Genomic DNA, 18,193 nt, shown 5'->3' with positions numbered 1-18,193 from the left:
TTAAGTCATATCTGACTCTCCATGATCCCATTTTGGAGTTTTCTTGGCAAAGATATTGGGGTGATTTGCCATTTCCTTCTCCAGCTCATTTTATACATGAGGAAACTAAGGTGACTTGGCCAGAGTTACATAGCTAGCAAGTATCTGAGCCCAGATTTGAAGATCAGTCTTCCTGATTTCAAGCCCAGGAATCTATCCATTTCAACACTTAACTTCCCCAACTCATTGCTTAAATATTATCAGAATACGATGATGCCTACCACACTCCGAGAAAAAGAAGTGACAGCTATGGCAGAGTCTGGTGCAGCCAGAGTTCTTGGTGTCTCCCACAGGGTAGAGAGCAGTGTGAGGACTTGGTCTGAGACCTACACACACATTCCTGTGAATGACAGGACCAAGTTTTAGATTCTACCAGTGCAAATTTCCTTAAATGGAAGATGTGATTATGGTGAATTTGGAGTTTATGTCAGTCTGTTGGAATACAACAATATTGAGGGCATGATACTTCTTAGTGAAATGTCTAGAAGATGTATCTACTCCATTACCAAACTCATTTGAATTGGCAGAAATTAACATGTGGCAGGCATTAGAGTGGACAAAGGACAAGGATTTGTTTATTGATTTGTCAAAAAACAAGAGCATATCCAAAAGAAGCAATCAAGTGTGAAGACAAATTCACCAGATCCCAAAGTGTTTATAGCATCCTTTGCCATCTTGCTGAACTGTTAGAGTGCAGTAAGAATGAGCAGCTGAAGAACTTGTTCCAGAGAACTGGGTCTTTGATAACAAGTATAAAAGCCCAGGATGTGATGTCTCTGATGCATTTAAACATGCAGTCTCAGACCCTTCAACCCTACATAGACTGGATTGAATGAAGATGAAAGAAGAGTGCTGATGGATAATATAAATAGGTGCTTGACACCATAAACTGTCAAAATCTGAACCGATATGAAGTGGCTCATTGTGGTTGTGAGGAATTGATGCTATAAAAGAAGTTCTAAGAGTAGGTTTGAATTGTTCCACAGAAAATATACCCATCGAGATTAATCTTATAGCACTTCCTCGATATGTAATAACTACTACATCCCAGAGAAAACAGAAGACCTGTCTTTGATTGTCATCAAAGAAAGGACTGAGGAGAAGAGGGGGTGTCTTCAGTGTTCAAATGGAGTCCAAAGAGGTCACAGAGACAGATGAAACAGATTGCAAGACAACCAGAGAGACTTGAGAGGGATAATATTGAGATGAATGGATATGATAATGCGAGGAAATGGAAACCAAAGGTGAAGATAAACATTTTGGGGAAAAGGAGTCTGACTGAAGCAACACAGATTAGCTCTTCCTGGCTTAGATATGCTAGACTTGAAAGCTTTCCAATGATGAAAATGTCAAAGCTGAATACTTTGTATTTAAAAATACTTAAATACCTCAACAAACCACCATGTGAAATGCCCTCCAGGATATTTATTCATAGATTTGGATTGGCAAGAGGGCCAAAAAACGATGGATACCTATTAGGTCTGTACTTCCTGGATGTAACTTCATTTGAATTAAGTAACCATTCAATGCATTGTACAGCATTTGTTTCTATAAACTATTTTCTCTAACCTCAAGTGTCTTCATCTAACCACAGAGGATGGAAAATAGAAACTAGACTGTACCTCATACCCACATGAAAGAATCCTCATACAGTTCATAGATTAACTATATAGGTACCTGCAAATTTAAAAGATCACTTTCTTACCTAGCAATCATAAATCTACAGTTAAATGGAGAAAAATCTGAAAGTGAAATGATCTTTTTTTTCCTATTCATGCCAAATTTTCTACACCTGAAATATAATGGGAACCCTATGGGAGAGAACAGAAATCAAGGTGTCCCCTACATTTAATTTAAATGGAACAAGATTAAATCTTACATCACATATATCTTCTGTCCCATTTATAAGGTTTGATTTGTGCAACAAATCATTCATCAAACACCCACCCAACTTATTTAATCAGCATGTATCCTACATGCTCACCTCAACAGGGAAGTCTGCACATTTGTGAAGACAATTTGAAGACATTTTCACAGACAAATTAACAATATTTGCAGGGAGAATCCTGACATCATCACCAACATCAGTGTCATCATCATCACTGTCCTCATCATCATCATCATCATCATCTTCGTCATCATCATCACCATCATCTTCTTCTTTTTCTTCATCATCATCACCATCGTCGTCATCATCATCATCATCATCATTATCAGTAGTTACATAGGGCTTTAGGATTTGCAAAGCACTTTACAAATATTATCATAGATTATCCTCGCTACATCCAAGAAGGATAGGTGCTATTTTTATCCTCATTTTCCAGGTGACAAAACTGAAGCAGGCAGAGATTAAGAAACTTTCTTCAGTATTATTTTGGGGGTTCTCCTTTAGCAAGCTGTTGACTCACTTTTCATGATTTTCTTGCATTGCTCTCATTTCTTTTCCCAATTTTTCCTCGACCTCTCTTACTTGATTTTCAAAATTCTTTTTGAGTTCTTCCATGGCCTGAGACCATTGCATATTTATTTTGGAGGTTTCAAATGTAGAAGTCTTGATTTTTATGTCTCCCTCTGATGCTATGTTTTGTTCTTCCTCATCCAAAAGGATGGAAGAAAATACCTTTTTAGCAAGAAAGTAACCTTCTGTAGTCTTATTTTTTCCCTTTTTTGGGGCATTTTCCCAGCCAATTACTTGACTTTTGAGTCCTTTATCAAATGGAGAGTATATTCTAGGCACCTGTAAGTTCTCAGTTCCTCCAAGGTGGTACAATCAAGGGAAAGGAGTTTACTCCTCTTCTGGCCTGTGCTCTGGTCTGGGAGCAACCACAAGCACTCTTTTCTGCCCAGGAAGTAAGAGTAGGATTCCCTCTTCACAGCCACCACTAACTCTACCACACCCGTTCTCCTCTTTACCCCAGGACTACCACTCAGAACTGAGGCTGAGATCTGCTTCTCAATTTCCCCAGGGTCTTTAGGCAGAGGGCTCTAAAAATGGACACTGCTTGGGGCTGGTGCTGAGGTCAGACCACATACCCCTCTTACTCAGGTGAAAGAGCTTTCTCACTGATCTTTGAAGCTGTTTATGGTATTTATGGGTTGACAAATGGGGGAACTGAAGCTTCTACCCATGATTCCATGCCCTGAAGCCTGCTCCAGTCCTGTCCATGCCCACAAGGCCCATTCTGGACTGTGCTCTGCTCCTCGCCCAGTGTAATAAACCTTTCAGCCTTCCAGGCTGTCTTGGGCTGGAAATCTCTTTCACTCTGTCATTTTGGGGCTTCTGCTGCTCTAGAATTTGTTTAGAATCATTTTTACAGGTATTTTATGGGCTATGAGGAGAGAGCTGGAGAAAGTTCATCTTTCTTCTCCACCAACTTGGCTGTGTCCCCCTTAAATAAATTTTTTAAAGCATATATGAAAGTGTGGAAGGTCAAGGAAGGAAATGAGACAAAAGATCATCATTAAAACAGATAGTGAACTTATACTGAAAGATATATGTATGTGTGTATGCACACACACATTTTATATACATGTATATAAATATATACATACTCATTAATATTTGTTCAACACCAACTCTGAACAAAGCAACTATACTAGGTACTACAGAGGATGTAGATTTTGAATAAGTCAGATTCCTTGTGTTCTTGAACTTTACAAGTCTAGTATGAGATAAGATGGGCAGCTAGATGATACAGTGGATACAATGCTGGATTGAGAAACAGGAAGATTCATCTTCATGAATTCAAATCTGACTTGAGATACTTACTAGCTGCATAACCCCAGACAAGTCACTCAACTCATTTTGCCTCAGTTTCCTTATCTGTATAAATGAGCTGAAGAAGAAAATAGCAAGACACTGCAGTGTCTTTGCCAAAAAGACCCCAATTGGAATCATGAAGAGTTGGACATGACTGAAATGACTGAACAACAACAAAATGTGATATGACAACAATACAGATAACTAAATAAACAGTATTGTATGACAAGTTCATTAGAGATTTGAAAACCAAAAATTCATGAATCCAAGGGACAAGTTCATCACTAACAAACACAATCAAGGATGGCTTGTAGGACAACATTTGGAGTTTCAACAATGGTTAGTCCTTCAGAAGAAGAGGCAGAGGGAGGACATTCCAAGGAAAGTTATAACAGGAGTAAAGACACTATCAAGAAAATTCTGGGCATGTCTGAGGGACAGAGATTAGTCCAATTTGAATGAATGAGGGGAAGAAATATATAATATACCTGAAAAGGTAAGATAGTAACAAATTATCAAAGGGTTTGAATTCAAGACAATAGAAAGACACTGAATATCTTTCAACAGAGGAGTAGCACTGATGATTCATGCATAAAAGAATGTCCATTCTTTAATAATTTATCTTTTCAGCACAATGCAGTATAAACTCATGATTTTATTGATTCACTTTATTCATTCTTTCCTTAATGATTTGTAAGCATTGTTAATGATTGACTTCTCATCAGAATTATAATCAATCAGCAACTGAAGCCAACCTCTAAAATCTTCCCTATATAAAAGAATCATCAATGCTCCCTACTAGTAAAATGGAGTGCTCTATTTTTGATATACTTGAATGAATTTCGATGTTTGTGCTTTGCACTTTGCTACTCTCTGGAGTCTTTGGAAACCAGTCCAATTATCCATGTTGCTTAGTAAAAAGGAAAAGAGGGAGAGGAACAATTAAACACAATAGATTTGAGTATAGAGAATCTTACAAATGTTTCACAAATCTACTTGCATCTCTTCTCAAGTGAACTTTGCTTCCTTTGTCTTCCATTTGTCTGCCTGCATCACTCACTTGGACACGAAAACAGCTGCTCAGCTACTGTGGTGTTTCATTTAGAAAAACACATTTCATTAATAAATATATTGTGCCTACCTGCCTGCCTCATGACCTTTGGGTCTTGATTATCATAACAATGAATTACTTTTATGTCTGTGTATTCACAAACACTCTCTGGGGATCAATAGAGGTTCATATAGCATAATGGGGTCATGTGTTCAATCATAACTATTAGTAGCAGAGCCATATTCAGCTCTGGTAAAGAGGACAAGAGTACATAAATTTTCGAGGGGAGGGTTGGGCTTAGAGGTTTTCCTTCACATTAGCTTTACTAGATCAAGTAGGAAAAGACCAAAATGACACAATAAAGGTGGGACCATTTTCCATCTCTATAGCTCTACCGATATAGTACATATTTGTTTTCTTATCTTTCCCAACTTCTCTTATTTCCTTACATTCACACTCACTAAGGTTAAAATCCTTATCAATTCTTGGGTTCCTTTCTTGCTCCACTTATCCAGGCTTGTCACACATGACAATGGGCAGAAACTTTCTTAGAGGATATGTCCAAAAGCCCCATGGGATGTGTCTTGTCCACACCTTTTTCAATATTACAGCACTTTCCCTTCTCAAGGACTTCTTTCTCTGCTGATGGGCAGAGATTACCACCTGGCACATCCAGATTGATAAACAACAGGAAGCTCATGTCAATATGCCATGAACCTGTGATTTTCTTGGTATGGCACCTCCCTTCATCAAGGCAAATAAATAATTGCTCACAATTACACTGTGCTTTATTGTTAACAGAAGATTTTACATACAGTAAGATGCATCTCATTACATCTCATCCTCATTAAATGTCACATTTGATAGTTGATACACCTAAAATTTAGGTCCCATTATTTTCCCCATTTTACATATGAGGAAATTGAGGCACAGAAATGTTAAGTGACCTCCTCAATGCATGTCTACCCTTCTTTCCATTGTCTCTTACAGCAATAAGTGAAAACAAAAACAAGAAAGCAAACTTAACTATCCTTATAAACCTGCTTCAAATCAGATAAAGTGGAAGTATCAATCTATGAATGCCGATAACCCAGACCTGCAATGACCTGATGAAGTCATCAAAGAAATTACAGAAAAGACACAAACATAGCCATAGAGAAAATTGTGCCTCAGAAGGTTGCCACGGCTAAGCCCTTTTCAGCCTCAGATAAACTAGCTTAGTATATCCAGTATACGTCATTTCAGCAGAGATGGGCTTTCAATTCTGGAGTTAAGCAAAAAAAGTTATCAGATGGAGAAAATGAAAAAATCCAATAAAACCTCTGAAATTAAAAATTAATTTAAAAATATAGATATGCATCACTGTTGTCTACAAATTGGAATGTCAGTTTTATCCACCTTTGTAACAGAATAACTGCTTTATTTCATGGGTATAGGGAGAAGATACACACAAATGATTGAAACTTCCCATTGTGTAGCTGATTTGGAGGACTCTATTATGCTTTAAGTTGCTGCCTATCTCTTAATGTTAGCACTAGAAAGCAACTGAAACCACTTCTATTTCCCTGAATTTTCCATTAGAACAATGTAAGTTTAGTTTGGAAACTGAACGGGGACACTATATCAAAATCTAATTCTATTTTGCTTTGTATTTCTTTAGTTACTACACAATTTTGACACCTGGGGACAATGAGAGGGGATGGGCTTTCTTTCCAGTGTGATATTTCCTGATCATTCTGAAATAGAATTAACTAACAACACTGATCATCTTGAAAGTGGTCCACCTGTCACTTTGAAATTTCAATTTCAATAATGGTCTCTGTAAAAAAGGTATTATCTGCTAGATCTGGCAAATGCATTTATTCTGCATTATAAAAAGAAAGGCAGAGCAATAATTTCCAGCCTCTAAATTCCCTTTATACAGGTAGAGAAGGACCTTTACCAAATCCAGATCTGATAGAGAGAAGAGAGAAGGGGAAGGGAGATTTTTTTCAAAGGATTTTTATTAGAATAAATAAATTGTTTTAGCCCATCTGTAACTTGCTGACTTATGTACCCAGAGAGCCTTGAGAAGTCAGGTAACATGCCTTTGGTCACATTAAGGATAAGAAGCACAATCTGAACCCAAATTTTCCTGACTTCAAGACTGTTTCCTAATGCACTTATTCCACATTGCCTCTCACTATTACAAAATACCACAATCACCACCACACAGTGTAAACAGTTGCTGTGGCAGAAGGATACTCTCGGCCGGCTCTTCATAGCTTCTCTGTGAAATCAAGATGTATCTGATGGTCTGTGAGGTCCTTCCCAACTCTGAGATTCTGGATTAGGATTGAAGGTATATGTATATATTTCTTTTTCTCTTTCTCCCATCCTTCCCCTCAAGTCTCACATTTTTAAAGGAATAATAAACAAAAGAAAAAACCAACATTGCTTCTGTGTGCCAGGCAGTAGTTGCAACATGTAAATTTATCTGAAAAGATGGATTTCCCCATTCTACTATTTGTCTCTTTTCATTATGAAAGTTGATACACCTCTATAATTAGTTGCCAGCCTTCCCCTCTAAAATGATTGACTTTCTTCTATATCTCTCCTTGAACCCTTTCACCTAGACAGATTTTCAGCCTCTTTATACATCTTGAAGCCTCCCATCCAACCTATTTACACATCTCTCCTGAGCCTAACATGTCCCTGCCCCCTCCAATAGCTGACTCTACATCTTCTCTCAAGGTCTAGTTCAACTTCTGACTTGCCCATAAATTCGTCCTTCTGCATTGACTTCTGTGACTCCTGTGAGTGTTGGTAACTGTTTGTGTCTATGGTGAAGTTACATAAAAGATCAATTTCTAAGTTTACCTTATATTATATTTGTGTTCCTGTTTTATTCCCCACCCCATATAGTATGTATACTATACATACTATATGCTTGAAGCCAATAGCGATTTTTACATTCTTTCCATCTCTCAAAGTACTTTGCATAGTTGCTGTTGTTAAGTCTTTTTTTTTAATTGTATCCAACTTCATCAACCCATTTGTGGTTCTTGACAAAGATACTGGAATGATTTGCTATTTCCCTCACAACTCATTTTACAGATGAGGAAACTGAGGCAAATATGGTTAAGTGACTTGCCCAGGATCACACAGCTTATAAGTATTTGAGGCCAGATTTGAACTCAGGAAGATAAGTGTTGGATTTGGAGCCAGGAAGACCTGAATTTATATCCTTACTTACTCTCTACCTGTGTGACCCTTTGGTAATCCCCTAACCTCTCTTGGTTTCATTTTTCTCATATCTACAAATACAGATAATGATAAAAAGCCCTACCTCACAGGGTTGTTGTGAGGATCAAAGGAAATTATATATATATAAAACACTTTTGAATCATTAAAACATTTTATAAATGCTTGCAATTATCTCCCTCAACCAAAGTCAGACCAGCTTTTCCAGTGAATTTTTCTTACCGCTCTTTCTCATTGGTCCTTACTAACTAATGGATAAAGAAAATGCAATACATGGGGGAAAGATACAGAATATCATGACTATGGATCTTGTAGCACCCAAAGGAAAGTGAAAGTCACTATTTTAACCAGATAAAATTCGAATGTGTCTGTCCATTTCAGTCATGATAGTCCTTAATGGATAGTCTTAACTCGGAGAGCTTTTGAGACCCCTTTTGACTTAACTATCTAATGTTGACTTGATCCTGATTTCCCTGATGACCCAACCTTAATCTGAAACATAAAAGTGTGGCTTAGATACTGCTCACTAGATCCAAATAATCTGGATGATGGAAAATCTTGGAGTTTTACATCTCAAAAGTTCTGAGGCTCTGGGACTCTAGACAATGGTTCAAAAAGAGCTTCTTTGGAACGGAGGAGGACCAGAGATGGATACCAAGAGCTAAATGCATGCTTTTATGCTATCCCACAATGGGATTTTAAAATGTTTATTAAATGAGATCTAGAAATCAATAATTCAATTACATACTTTTACCATAACTTTATTTTAAAAGGTTTCCTTTTTTGTGGCCAATATATTCAAGTTAACTGAATTTAATTCAGTAATGAAAAGGAGGATGGGATTAATTTAGGGGCATCTACCAAGCTGCTCATCTGCTTGCAGTTCAAATATCTCCTGTCTTTTGGAGGACAGAAGTGAGGCAATCAACTTTAAATGACTTGCTCCCTGATCACAAAGATCTCAAATCTGAGACCAGATTTGAACTTAGATCCTCTTGATTTCAAGGTCAATGCTCTATTCACCGCACCACCCACCTGCCCCTCAAATGTCTACTTTAAATACTATTTCCTCCATTTCATGCAGTTTTTTTTTTTGGTTATTTGTTTACTGTCTTTCAAGTTTAAAAAACCAAATCAGAACCTACTGCCAGCAGGAGATCATTGATCAAAAGTTGGAAACAACCTAAATGGTTATCCAGTAAAACCCCCATACTTTAAATGTGAGGTATCTGGTGAAGAAAGGTTTGATAAGTTGTCCTAGATCTTATAGACAGAAAGATAGAGATGTGTGTGAAACTAAGATCTTCTGACTTTAATTTATTGTACTATTTTAGTTACTGTTGTTCATCATGTATTCTCTTCATGATCTCATTGGGAGTTTTCTTCATGAAGGTACAGGAGCAGTTTGCCATTTCCTTCACAAGTTCATTTTACAGATGAGGAAACTGAGATGAACAGGGTTAAGTGACTTAGCCAGGGTCTCACAGACAGTAAGTGTCTGAGGTCAGATTAGAACTTAGGAAAATGAGTCCTCCTGATTCCAAGCCCAATATTGCATCCACTGGGTCACCTAGCTGTCTATCTCAATTACTACTGAACCTTAGATGTTTTGTTGTTGATTTCTCTTTTTCAGAAACAAACCTTGCAGGACACTATGTCCTTAGGAATTATGGACCAAATGGAGATTCAATAAAATCTCCTTCATTCCCAGATGGCTCTTTATCCTGACACTTGAGATTGAAGAACTTCATGAACATCTACATTTGTATTTATTTGACTGACTTCCTGGGACCAGTTTTTCAAGTCCTCACTTAAAATGCCTTCCATTACAACTTCTCTCTTAGAATGCTCTAGAGTACAAATTGTTAACTGTTTGATTAGTGTAGTAGTGTATATTAGGCACTGATTTTAATGAACCATGACAATTTCCAGGTTCCTCTTTCTAGTTTTGTGGCTTTTGAAATGATTGATTTACCATTCTTGATCTATGAAAGCCCTTTCTGCTCCATTTTAACTATTTCCATGCTTTCTCAAAACCCTGGCACATTTGTATCACTCCAATTTAAGGTAGTGATGGGATTAGCATGTAATTTTGATCAAATTTATGTTAATATGGGTGTCATTTCAGCCCTCACTATTAGACTTTGCTTAGTATTATTTCCAAGTGTATGTTCACTGTGAAGGGCATTGTGGTATGATGGATAGAGAGGAAGTCTTGCCACTTGGAAGAGGATTCAATCCTGTTTCTGAAGCTTACTGGCTGTGTGATTCTGAGCAAGTCACCTCTCTATAACTTCAAAGGACTTTCTAAAACTGTGTGTTAGAGAGAGTTTGCTAATCTAAATTGGTAGAAGGAATTTCCTTCCTAGGGGTTACAAAAGAAAAAAAAGTGTCAAACTCAGATAGAAATAGGGGCTACCTAACCATACATAAGGATCCCTGTGAGCTGCATGTTGACTCACAAAACCCACAAAATAACATTGCCTATGTTTAAGTGTCTTTTATTTTTTTTGTTGTTGTTGCTAAATGGTTCCAAATCTTTAGACACATGTTTAACACTTTTAATATTCTTTTAACAATGTATCATAGCTCTGGAAAAAGAAAGAAAGAAAAAAGAAAGGGAGGGAGGAAAGGAACGAGGAAGAAAGAAACAAAGAAAGAAGGCAAGAAAGGAGGGAAGGGAAAAGAATTGAGGAAAGGAAAACGGGAGGAAGAAGAAAGAAAGGAAGAAAAAGAGGAAGGAAGGAATAAAGGAATGAATGAAACTTTTGTAATATTCTAAAATAAGATATTTTAGGTTATTTTTATCACAGTATATTTACATTGTCTTCCTGAAAAAGTTCTCCAGAAGACCCATTTCCTAAATATGAATTTGGGAATTTATCACCTAACACTTCAAGGAAAGTGTTAATTGGTAAATTATTTCTGAAATTGACAGGAAGCCTCCCAAAATCTTGTTAAAATAAATCCCAGGGGACTGTGAATTATCTCTTATTGTTATTGAAGAAGACTGCTATTTTGCATAAATCAATATCAGAGTGATGGAGTTTTACAGTAAATTGCTCAGATCTTAGAAGAACACTAATACTTTTGGTCTGCAAAGTACTGAGTAGAGGATCCATGAATTCATTTCTTAGGATCACAGACTTAAAGCTGTGAGAAAGCTTCAGAAGTCATAAGTTCTGTTCCCATGTTGGATGGCCTGTGGCTCTGAGGATAATACTTCAGCTCTCAGAGCATCGGGTTTTTCATTTTTCAGATCATCCTGTTGGTCTACCCAACCTCTAATATTCCTTCTATCAATGGAAAATTCTTTGGATCTAATCTAATCCTTCTCATTTTCTAAGTAGGAAAAATGAGGTTCACAAAGGAGACGTGACTTGCTCAAGGTAACAAAGGCGGTAAGAAATAAAGCTGAGATTCAGAAGTCATTTTCTGATTTTATATCTAGATCTCTTCCTAATGGACTATCCCAGTTCCTGAGTACCATGCACTCAGACTATTACTGTAAATGAACTCCCAACAGGTAGAAAGTTTGTCCCATTCCACTAGATGACATGGATCATAGGACAGGGGCAATTTTTAATAAGAAAAATACGTGAAGTTCTATCCAAAATCATTAGAAAGTAGCTAAAAAATCAATTTTGTGATTTCATTTTTCCATACCTCTCACTAATAAAGGGACCTTACTCAAACATTGAAAAACTAGTTTTCTTTTCTTTTTTCTTTTAGATCAGAGTCTCTGGTCTAGAAGGGTCATATGGGACATATATAAACAGTTTGTGTTCCATATTGACGCAGATCAGTGGTTTTCAAATTGTTTGGTGTCAAGATACCTGTATTCTTTTAAAAGTTATTGGGGATATCACAGTGAGCTTTGGTTTATGTGGAAAGAATCTATCAATATTTATTGCATTAGAAATTAAAATATCTTGATATTATTATGAAAATAGTTTTAACCTCATGGATCCCTTCAAAGGGCCTCAGGGACTTCCAGGGCATATGGGTCACTAACTCTATGAGGATGAGGATTTATCTTATTTAACCTTTTATCTCACCTAGGACTTGGAACAGTACTCAGCTTTTGTAAGTGATTAATAAATGTTTGATGAATTGGGGGAGGGGCATTTTAAAAGGCATCATTAGAAATATCTCTCAAGAGCTAGGCATAATAATTTAGCCATCTATATCAAAATTCAGCTAATCTTGTTGGTGGAGCTGTGAGGTCATCCATCCATTCTGGAGAGCAGTTTGGAACTATGCCCAAAGGGCTACAAAAATGTGCATACCCTTTGACCCAGCAATATCGTTACTAGGACTGTATCCCCAAGAGATCATAAAAATGGGAAAGGGTGCCACAAGTACAAAAATATTTATAGCAGCACTCTTTGTAGTTGCCAAAAACTGGAAGTCAAGGGGATGCCCATCAATTGGGGAATGGCTGAATAAATTATGGTATATGAATGTAATGGAGTACTATTGCACCATAAGAAATGATGAACAAGAAGACTTCAGAGAAGCATGGAAGGATTTATATGATCTGATGCTGAGCAAAAGGAGCAGAACCAGGAGAACTTTGTGCACAGCAATGACCACACTGTGTGAGAGTTTTTTCTGGTAGGCTTGGAACTTCACAATAACGCAAGAACTTAAAAAAAAAAAATTCCCAGTGGTTTTCTAAAGCAAAATGCCTTCCATACTCAGAGAAAGAATTATGGAATTCATTTGCAGAATGCAGCAGGTCATGTTTGTGTGTGTTTGTGTGTGTATTATGTTTTGATTTGTTATATGATTTCTTCCATTTATTTTAGTTGGTCTATACAGCATGACTATACTGAAAACATATTCAATAGGAAAGTATATGTAGGTCCTATATAGAATTGTATGCTGTCTTGGAGAGGGAGGGGAGTGGTGGAGTGTAGGTGAGGGGGGTAAAAATCTAACTTTTATGGTAGTGATTGTAGAACATTAAAAAAAAATAAATAAAATAATTTTTAAAAATTCATCTAATCTTAAAATCAGTGGACAGATACCCTTGAAAATGAAACAATGAAAAACATAATGGCAACAAACTGCCTGACAGGAAAAATAATTACACCCCACCCAAACCCAGGTCTCCAGGTAACATGAATTTGACCATACCATAATTGTTTCATGACAGCTAGATCAGTAGATTACTGAGACTCTTGCTAATTGGATTTTATATGATTTCAGATGTATTTAAACTAATAGATTAGATATTAATGTGCAGAAACCATTTTAATGCTTGATCAATTAGCACTGACTTTCCAGTGTGTAGAGATAAAAATATAGTTACCTTTCATTAATTGTATATTCTCAATACAATTTGTATTTTTTCCATTTTTTGGTTATTTCTTCAAGCATGAAAAGAGCAGAATTCTGATGAGCTACAACAGTCTGCTGGAGGTGGGATTTTGGCAAAATGATGTGTTGCAAACAGGTCCAGAATTTCCTGGCATGCAGAATGTAGCTGAAACATCCCCAGATTTCATGAGTAACCCAAACATGTTTTAAGCAAGCCATTTTCACACAGGAAATTTACCCTATTACCAATGCCTACAAATCTTTTTTTTCTAATTTCTATATAGACAAGCTAGATGACATATGGATGTAAAGCTACACAGGAAAGCCTAGGTTAGTACACAGCTGGCTTACCCTTTCAGTCATTGACCCCATTACTAAAGCCTTTCCTCCTAGACCTTTCATTCTCTACCTGGGAGGAAATGGAAGGGGAAAGTATTTATTAATCACTTCCTGTGTACTGAATACAGTGCTGAGCAATGGAAATACAAAAAGGGCAGTCCCGTTGGTATCTGAATGGCATTGGTAAGAATGACTTAAAGGATTGTATAATATGATCTTCCAAGTAGAAATTAAGAACCATGTTTTCAACCACACTTTCTTTACTAGCATACCAAAGATATTTTATTAAACAAAATTTTATTGCATGCCTCCCATATTCCAAATAGTGTGCTAGGACCAGAGAATACAAAAACAAAAATAATATAATCCTAGTCATAGAGGTATTTACAGTTAAAGTAGGGAAGAAAGAACATAAATACCATATATAGGCATATATAAAATGGATACAAGGAGATGGAACAGGAGATGAACAAGTAGCTGATGGGATCAAGAAAGACTTTTTGTAGAAAGTGGCAACTGAGCTGAACCTTGACAGAAAACAAAATGCTAAAAGATGGATGTGAGGAGGGTGTATATTCTAGGCATAAGGGATAGCCATTTCAAAAGCACTGAGGTAGGAGATGGGAATAACATGTATTAGGTAAGATCAGTTTCACTACGCAGTAGTGTTCGCAAAGGGGAGCGATGTGGAATATGAAAGCAAAAATTGGTAAGGACTAACTTGGGAAGGGCTATCAATGGCAAAAGGTGGAATGAATGTATAAGGGTGGGATTAACGTAAAGACTGGTGTTTGGGGTCTTCTGCATGACCTTGGAAGGTGGCCTTTATGGAAGTCTTCCTTTCTCTAACCAATCCCAATTCTGTGTTTTTCTTCAAGGACAGGCATAAGTATCATGTCTGAGAAGTCTGCTCTTATTGGCATCATTAACTGATGGCCCACTTTGGATTTTTCTCCCTTTGGTTTTCCCTAATACTCCTATAGGCAATCCCAACCACACTAGAAGTATGGTGTAATGATTAGAAACTCTTCTTTGCTCTTCTAATCCAGGTGGCATTGTAGATAAAGCACTGGACCTGAAGTTATGAAGACCTTAGTTCAAACCCAGCCTCAGACACTTACTAGTTGTGCAACCATAGGCAAGTCACTTCACCCTGATTACCTCAGTTTTCTCATCTGTAAAATGAAGTAGAGAAAGAAGTGGTGAACAACTCTGGTATCTTTGCTAAGAAAATCTCACATGGGGTCACAAAGAGTCAGACATGACTGAAATGACTGAACATCAATAACAACAAGTGATTAGAAGGCTAGACATGGAATTAGGAAGACTGTCTTCAAATTCTCCTTTATCATATTGTCAATCATACTCTGCCAACCTTCAGCCTTGGATCACTCTTACCCTTTGCTGCCTTTATTCCTTTACATGTGCTGCTATAGGAAGGTGGAGAAAAATCATACCACCATTTTGACTGGGTCCATTAATAATTTGTGATATACAGCCTCAAGTGGGCCTTCCCTGCTTCTAGGCAATCCTGCTATAACTCCCTTATCAACACACTGTCCTACTATCCATAGTGGCAAATCTTTTTCTAAACATTTTCATCCCTCCTCAAATCTCCCGGGTTTCCCCTCCCTCCACCCTTTCAACACAGAACCTAGACTCATATTTTACAAAAAAAAAAAAAAAAAAAAAAAAAGGACATTCAGCATTAGTTGCCTTTTCTTTCTTCTTCCACATTTCATATCATTCAGATGCTTTCAGCCAAAATCTCCTCCTTGCCTCCTTTTTCACATGAAAATTGACCTTACTCCTTGTCAAGACAAACCCTTGTACTGGTACAAGTGATTACATTCCATCTAATCTCCTCCAACAGATTGCCCCCTTTGCCACCCCTATCTTATCACTTATTTGCAATCTCCTCCTGTCCATTGGCTCTTTCTCTGTGTCTACAAATATGTCCATGTCTCTCCCATCCTCAAAAATCCCTCAATGGATTCTTCCATTACTGTAAGCTATCATCCTATATCTCCTCTGCCTTTTTTGGCCTAACTCCTTGAAAAAGTCATCCAACATAGGGTGCCTCTACTTTTTCTCCTCTTACCTTCTTCTTAACTTCTTATAATTCAGCCTTCAATCTCATCCTTCCATTGAAACTGCTCTTTCCAAAGTTACCCATTACTTCTTATTTGCCAAATCCAATGGTCTTTACTCAGTTCTCATTTTTCTCAACCTCTTTGTAGCATTTGATCCTGTTGATCACTCTTCTCCTTGATATTCTATTCTCTCTAAGGTCTGGAACATCACTCTCATGGTTTTCCTCCTACCTATTGGAGTGCTCCTCAGTCTCCTTGGTTGGATACTGATCCAACTCCCTCCCTCCAACCACTGGTGTCACACAAGTTTTGTTTTGGGTCCTCTTTCCTTCTTCCTCTAGCCTACTTCACTTGGTGATCTCACTAGATATATTAATTAAGGTCTTTCAAACCAATAATTCCCAGACTTACCTATCCTGTCCCAATCTCTCTGCTAAAATTTCAGTCTCCCATCACCAATTACCTTTTGGACATCTCAGACTGTATATTCAGTAAATATCTTCAACTCAACATGTCTAAAACTGAACTCATTTTATGTTCCCCTAAACTGTCCCTAATTCCTACCTTACTGTCAAGGGCAACACCATCTCCCCAGTCCCCCAGGCTCACAACCTAGATATCATCCTCAATCCCTCACTATCTCCCACCACCCTCATATCCAATCTACTCCCAAAGCCTGTTATTTCACCTTTGTAACATCACCTGAATATCCTCCCTTATCTCTTCAGATACTGCCACCACTCTATTGTAAGCCCTTATCACCTCAATCCAGGTTGTGGATCTGCTTGTGGATCTGCCTTTCTCAAGTCTCTCTTCACTCAAATGTAGCCTCAAATTCAACTGTCAAAATGATTTTCCTAAAGCGTCTCTCCCTTCTCAAAACCAGTGGCTTTTTATCAACATGAGAATCAAATATAAAATCTTCTGTTTCTTGTCCAAAGCCCTTCATAACCTAGCTCCTTCCTGACTTTCCAGTCTTCTTGCACCTTACTTCCCACCAAATATTCATCCACCCAGTGATATCCTTGCTGTTCCTTAAACAAGACACTCCATCTCTTGTCCCTAGGCATTTTCCACATATTCCATGCCTGGAATACTCTCCCTTCTCATGTCTGCCTCTTGGCTTCCTTCAAGTATCAACTAAAATCCCAACTTCTATGGGAATGCTTTCCCAACCCCTCTTAATTCTAGTGCTTTCCTTTTCCTGATCATTTCTCATTTATCTTGCATAAGTCTTGCTTGTACATATTTATTTCTTCATTTCCCCCATAAACTCCTCAAGGGCAGTGACTGTCTTTTACATCTTTTTTGTATCCCCAACAATTAACACAGTAGCTGGCACATAGCAGGCACTTAGTAACATTAACTGAATGACTAACTGCCTCAGACAATTACCAGTTTTATGACCAGAGACAAGTCACTTGATCCCACTGAATCTCAATTCTCTCATCTGTGAAATGGAGATAACAGCACCTCTCTCAAGGGGTTATTGTGAATATTAAATTAAATATTAAACTCTGAAAACATTAAAACATACAAACGTTAGTTTGATATTGTCTGTAACTCATATCTCTAGCATTTCTTACAAGGTGCTTTCCTAGGACTACCAGGAAAGTTAAGTTTTATAAAGAACTTATCCAATGTTGTCCCCCAGGCTCTATCTCCTAGCAGTATTGAGATATTTCATGTGCAACCTGGGTATTACTTTCTGGTGGTTTCATTTCCCTCTAATTCTTTTTTGCCCTAATAGAAGGTAAGCTGCTGGGGGCCAGGAATTATATCTTCTGCTAATTTGGCATCATCCATTGAACGAGGTACTCTACTGTTCAGAAATAAATGTCTGATGAATTAATGAATAATAGGTCAATTTGATTTTTTTTCTATAAGGAAATGTACTTAGACAAGATTCAGAATGCCCTCAATGTTTCTTTTTTGGATCCAAATTAATGAACAGCAAGAGGCTAGTTGGTGATCACTGTAGAAACCAGCCTGGGGAATGTAGGTACAAATGGAGTAGGGCCAACTGCCAGCCATTAGCTGGCATTAAGTCACAGCTGGTCAGCTTGGGTTAGTAGAAATGCTTGAAAAGAGTTAAGTTTAATGGTTGATGTCACTGGGGAATCTGGTTGCACGCACACATACCAAGCAAAGAATCATCATAGAGGAAATGAACTTTGCCAAATGTAAGAATCTAAGTTGAATATGTCATAACATGAGGCTGAGGGAAAGCAGCAACACCAAGCTGGAATGACATTTGGGAAAGTTATATCCCTAAATAACCTGTATCAACTTCATGGGTGAAATGAGAATGGAAAAGGTGAATCATTAAAGAGATAGATAAAG

At 37.5% G+C, this 18,193-nt stretch overlaps 1 pseudogene; it reads left to right on the top strand.

The window, feature by feature from the left end:
* The first annotated feature begins 385 nt into the window (after nucleotides 1-385).
* LOC140512391 (eukaryotic translation initiation factor 2 subunit 1 pseudogene) lies at nucleotides 386-13,628 on the top strand (annotated as a pseudogene).
* The last annotated feature ends 4,565 nt before the right edge of the window (nucleotides 13,629-18,193 follow it).

This window comes from Notamacropus eugenii, chromosome 6, assembly GCF_028372415.1.
Source record: "Notamacropus eugenii isolate mMacEug1 chromosome 6, mMacEug1.pri_v2, whole genome shotgun sequence".
Classification (NCBI taxonomy): Eukaryota; Metazoa; Chordata; class Mammalia; order Diprotodontia; family Macropodidae; genus Notamacropus; species Notamacropus eugenii.
This window is presented reverse-complemented; position numbering and strand designations above follow the sequence as displayed.